The sequence below is a fragment of the Halichoeres trimaculatus genome, unplaced genomic scaffold (genome assembly GCF_033239565.1).
Source record: "Halichoeres trimaculatus isolate MK-OKI-2021-1 unplaced genomic scaffold, fHalTri1.1 fHalTri1_scaffold_6, whole genome shotgun sequence".
Lineage (NCBI taxonomy): Eukaryota > Metazoa > Chordata > Actinopteri > Labriformes > Labridae > Halichoeres > Halichoeres trimaculatus.
In genome coordinates this window covers 13503765-13510127 of record NW_027437184.1, presented here as the reverse complement: position 1 = coordinate 13510127, position 6363 = coordinate 13503765, and positions in this window count along the sequence as shown.

Genomic DNA, 6363 nt, shown 5'->3' with positions numbered 1-6363 from the left:
AGGAGTTTAACAGAAAGCCTTGTTCTTTTCTGGAAGCTTTACTTTGCTGTGGACATGTTGACTTTTTTAAATAAGACTTTTAAATTGCCATCTTGATTATTTTTACCGCTTCTTTAAAAAAAAAAAAAAAACAGAACAAATGCAAAGAATTTTTCTGCATACTGCAAAAAAGCTGAATTAAATGACCCTAATCTAATCTTTAGGTTTTTAAAGGACACTGTTTTTTAATTATATTTACAGTATTGTCATTGTCACAATTCCACTTTGACAACGTTTTGGCTCTGTGGACAGGTGCCAAGTTCTGCTGGCAAAGGAAAATCAATCTCAGTAAGCTTGTCACACTAGACTCCAGACGTGCATAATGTCATGCATTTAGCATGAGCCTTGTTTACTCTAAAAAATCCTTCCCACTGTGATTTGACTTAATGGATTTGAAAAAGCACACATACAGAAAAATTAGAATGAATAATAAAACAATGCAATGCAATGATTTGTCAAACCTGGGGAGCTTAAAGCCACATACACAAAACACTTCATCAAAAAAAAAAAAAAACTATTTAAAGGTCCCATATCGTGCAAAAATCACTTTATTAAGTCTTTTAGTGAAATTAGTGGGTCTTTGGCTTTCCTCCCAGCCCACAAAATGTGCTATTTAATGAAAAAACCTGTATTTAGTAGGGCTTGTACAATCCCGACCTAAAACGAGCTGTTTGGATTTGGGGGAATTGCTGATGCCAGCAATTCCCTTTCTTGACCAATCAGGAGCAAGTCTAAACTGATTGGTCCACCGTAGCAGATACCCCGAACCCCCTCCTCACCCACTCCTCTCCCCACTGCGGGAGAGAGGAGTGTGGCTATTTTTCTATTAACGTGGTTAGAGTTCATTTATCAAGGAAATGTGCCAGCTACACTCAGTAAAACTGTGTATGTGTGTGCTAGTCTCTTCACGGCCGACTGCTTTTCCAACTTTGGACAGTACATCAGAGGGCTAGTGAATAGACTGGTCCTGAATCCAGGCGCATTACCAACCATCTGCCAACAAACCTCGGACCCTGGAGATGTGAGTATTTTAAATGCTGTGTGCTGTGGAGCAGATGTAAGAGCTTTTCCTCGTTGCCCCCCCTGTCTCGGTGTTAGCTTCAGGATGCTAACTTTAGCTGCGGTCAGCCTGTTGTTTTAGCCTGTAATGTTATGGTAAATGAGCTTCGCTGTTTTCTCAGCATCGTGCACTCGGAGCTCGTGGCGCAGCTCTCAGTGATACAGAAGAGCAGGGCGGTATCAGCAGTGGCTCATTTACATATGAAGGCCACGCCCACTTAATCAGACCGTTCTGAACAGAGGGGCTATGAGAGCCTGGAAACAATGCTGCTGTGCTTGATTTATTGACTTTTTGGACCAAAACATGTTACTACCATTTCATGAAGACATCAATGATCCATATCAAACTGCAGAAAAGGAGCATAATATGGGACCTTTAAGTGCTTCACACAAGACATTAAGAACCTATTAAAACCTAAAGGATAATCTTTAAAATTAATTTCATTGTTTCCACCCTTGATTCAGAGTGTAGAATTTTCCCAAAGACGTATCATAATACAAAGTACAAATATTGGTATCTTTGTAAGGGATGTTATACCTATTTTTTCTTCACGACCCAGAAGAGCAACCTCTGTTCTCACCTCCAGACTTCTGATTAGTTCTATCATTTATGTTTTATTTTTTACAGTGTATGTGTGTATGTTTTGGGTCATTTTTTCCTTATTATACAGGGCAGCGGAAGAGAGACAGGGAAAGTGGAGAGTAGAGAGTAGGGAAAGATATGCAGCCAACAGTTGAAGGCAAGAGATTAACCTGCAACTGCTGCCCTAACATAGCCCCTCTATATGGAGGCACACACTTAAACTGCCCCCAGAATTACCTTTTGATTTTATGTCCAAAACTGGCTCCTCATCTGATAGTTACAACACCTGAGCCTGCACATGTGTAATTTTCCCTGAGCTTCTGGATGTAAACGCCACCTGCTCTGTCTAAGACTTTCTCCCATAGGATGTCTTCCTGTGTGATAAATAATCTTCTCACGTGTACTTGCCAGCTTAGGTCATTCACCTCTCTTTTGGATTAGTTGAGAACCACACACATAAATCTAGAATTTATGTGTAACGGTAGTTTGGAGAGCAGCTGATTCAGAAAGTCATGTAGATCTGCTTTATCACTCATCTTTGAAAGCAGAGCAAAATAGTTTATTTACAGTGCAGAAACAGTGAGCAGTTTCCCCTTTTTTTGTAAGATTACTATTAAAAAAAGGTGTCAAATCGGTTCAGCCCCCCCCCCCCCCCCCCCCCCCCCCCCCTTATTTCTCTCTATGTTTACTATTTACAAAAACTTAGCATTCTTTTTGTTCCCCTTCAGGTGGTCAGCAGTTGAACATAAACCAGCAACTATAAAATGATACCCAGAGTTGTCAGAGCACTCCTCTGGCCTTTCAGATCAGCTGACGGTTTACTTTCAATAGGACCAGAGGGACTGCACAATAAAAGCATTCTCTTTATTTATGTCTGTGCAGAAATAGCCGTGCAGAAACGTTTAGCAGTTCAAATGATTGCTCAATTATTAATGATAGTGTAAATCATTCAGCCCCCACAGAACTTCTGAAGAACCCTGTTTTTGGTGGAGTGCACTCAGCCAATCAGATGCCTCAGAAAGACATGTATGTTGGCGCTCTGTGCTGGGCTGCGGTGAGCTGCTTCCCTGACTGAGTGAGATGCTCTCACAGAAACATTTCTCACCACTCTTTTCCCCCTCGCCCTGGACAATGTACCAGTCACTCAGTGACTTGATGCAAAGTGAGAGCTATGGGGAGGCTCGCTCATGATGATGGCTGGGTCTCTGTGTGGCTTTCAGCTGTGTGTGTATGTGCGCTACTGAACCGTGGCTCCCTCATTACTAAATAAAGAGAATCACTCTCCTTTTCAACAGAGCTTTTTATAGACGCACTGGAATATTCTCAATACTTTGAGTAACACATCCTCCCATTCTTTTTCTCAAAAAGCTTCAAGGGCTAATTAAACCTTGATTAAATCAAAATTAATGTATCAGAATATATCAGAGGGTCATTACACAAAGTTTAAACTGAAGATAGAAAAGCAGTGATTGAGTTGCAGTGCAATTATATGATACAAATTACTGACCAATCAGCTGAGCTTCTAAAGGGTTTGATGTGAAACAAAATTTCAGCATCATGTATACTAGCTCTTTTAAAGTGCAATATTTTCAGTTTTTATTTGAGAAAAGAAAGAAAATTAATGTGTTTTAGACCTATAACATGCAAAGTTAAAGGGGCTGTGAGGAGTTTGAAAGTGATCTTGAAAAAGTCTCCCTTCGAGAAATATGCCTGATCGTAATCCACACTTTAAAATGAGATTATCAGCGCCAATATTACTGGTTACAGGTTATTTTAAATTGCTACTTCCTAGCTTCTGGGTTGGGTTTACCAGAACCAGATTGATTTACGGCACATCTAGGTCTCTATGACAACCCCATGCCAGCTGACGAATTTTAGCTGTTAGAAGAGATAAACACAGAGATCTGTGTTTTTCTTTACTTCAAACGATTTCTGTGACTAATTTTGTAGTGATGGTGGACACAGGAGCCTAACTGACAGAAAAGGACAGAAGAGCAGGAGAAAGCTAAACAGCAGAGTGATACATGCTAAACTCACATGCAGAAGTCATTCTGCAGTGGTCTGTTCAAACTTGAGAGTCTATCAATAAAATGAAAAGTGAGGTTATGTTAACTCTCTTGGTGGATGACTGGCAGGAAATAGCTAACCAAGATTTAGTAATGTCACACATTACTGACATGTTTTAGAGCACCAGGCTGCCAGCGGTGCTATATATAAACGGCTGCTAAACTACTTACAAACTGACAATGTTGTCTGATGTCACGTAACACTGTGTAACTGTACTGATTTTCCCTTACCCTGGCGTGTTGTATCCAGTAAAAAGTTGTCTTGAACAAAGAAAATGTAGTTGACCCAATCTCCATTTAATTCCAAAAAAACCCCACAGGTCTTGCTAAAAGTAATTTACGACAGTGTGCGGAGACTCCGGGCCACAAGGTGGCGAGGGAGTGCAATTAAAACAGATCCTCCTCATTGCATAGTCTTTAGTTGCATAAAAAGGCCTGCTGTTTGCTTTTTAATAAAAATTAAACTGATGGGAGAAATTGCAGCAATGACAGGAATGAAAAAAAAAAAAAAACATTAGCTGACAGTGATAGTAGTGCACTTGTGCAGGTCAAGAGAGTAGTTTATTTGTGAATTCTACTGAAGAAGATATGACTAAAATTCAACTATCAATAAGTCAAATATTTTAAATGGAAAATTTTGAAAATCAATAAATCTCACCTAAATTTTCTAATCAGTAATCAGCAAACATCTAACAGGGAAAAAAGATTTCTTTTGAGCAGGTAGGAACATTAAGCTGAACCAGACTCATGATGATGATGATGAAAGTTAAAGGAAAACAAATAGACAGAAAACAAGATAAGGACAACTTAGGGCTGTGTTGCCAGTCATACAAGTCAAAATGTCCTCTCCAGGTTGAGCAAGGCCCCAATATAAAGCAAAGGCTTAATCATTTGGCTTTTTTTTTCATACTTTACATTAAAGATGACATCGCAGACATTGCTCAGCCTGAGTAGGGCTCTCGCATGTCAACCTGATAACCATCTTAGACCAGCCTGACATGGAAACTAACTAACAACAGGAAGAGATAAAATGTGTCTGACTCCTCTCTGCTTAGTGTGGTTAGGTTGTCCCTGTTGTTGCTTTTTCTGTAGAAAATATATCTTTGTTGTCATGGAGATTTTACCAGCGTAATAAGTTGGCAAGAAAGGCACAGGATATATCAATATTTGTCAGTCACGGCTGCTAAGCCAAAGCTTGTATGGAGATGCTTGCAAATATGAAAATAAATCAACCTATGGCAACATGTTCTGACCTATTCACCCATAATGCTTTGCTCTTCTATCCATACTGATTCAGCAGGTATGCAATTCATCTTAAATAAAACAATTCACGACAGTAGATCGAGAGCTTATCAGCTGTCGTTAACTGAAATCTTAATAGGTGAATAAAAAGCCAATCTGATCTAGATAGCTCTTTGTATTTAGTGTTTCTTGATAAATATCCTTCTCCTATGTCGTGTGCACACAGACGCACACTGTCAGCACCCGCTGCCTCTGCTGCTTCTTATTGTGTTCCTGGTCTCTTAGCCTCGGGGCTGTCTTCAGGGCCTGGGGCCAGTGGGAGCAGGAGAGGGGAGGAGGGCGGGTGGCTGCATCTGCCAGGGGACCTCCTTCAGGGGCCCCACAGTGGCGTGGCTCGGTTTTCATGTCTGTCTTCAAAAGCAAAGTCCCGTGGAGGCAGAGAGAGAGAAACAGAGAGATGGAGCTGCCATCATTTCCCATGTGCCCTCAGTCAGTGTTCAGGTCTTGGGGTGGCAGTGTGTCAACACTAAGCTGCTTTTCATTTCCTTGTTTACATGTTTGTTCTTTACCCTCAAGGCTAGGCTATCAGATCTGCAGAATCTACAAGGTACCATCAAAAGAAATGCTTTCATCCAGTGTTGTAATGTGGCATGTATTCTTTAATTTCACCTCTCCTTCTCTGTTTGTAGAAGGATTATTGATTATCCTGGCCTAACAAAAAACTTCTCTTCAACGGGAAGACACATTCGGCAGAACAAGACTCAGTGCCATCACTCCAAAGCTGCACTAGGTTGGGGAGAGACAGAAGTAGGCGGCAGCAGTTGCAGCTCTTTTTATGGTGTTGGCAGGTAACTGATAAAAGCAAGCTTGAAGCTCTCTAAAGGCCTGATATGGACTGTTTTATATCCAGTTCGTCCCCTCACCATTACAGAGCAGGCATAGTCATGAGCTCATTGATAGGTGGTGTCAGTGGACATGGATCTGGAGTAGATGATGTCTCTCCTGTGCAGGAAGATGTAGACTCCTCTTACCTCCTCTCCTCTCCTCTGGGTGCTCCTGCTGTCACCCAAGTTTAGCATCAGACTGTCTGAGGCCGGCAGGGACGCACTCACCTTGACATGATCAACTTGGAAATGAAAAGAGCTGAATTCAGACAGTCACAGTGACAGATGTGTCATCATCAGGGATGTAGTCTTTCTTTCTTTCTTTCTTTCTTTCTTTCTTTCTTTCTTTCTTTCTTTCTTTCTTTCTTTCTTTCTTTCAAACAAATCATCTTTATTTATTTCTATCACTCACATGTTTTTGTTTTTCCGTTCTGTAATTGCCTCATTTCTTTTTTAAACTTTATTTTCACCCTTTTCTCACATTTAGTTT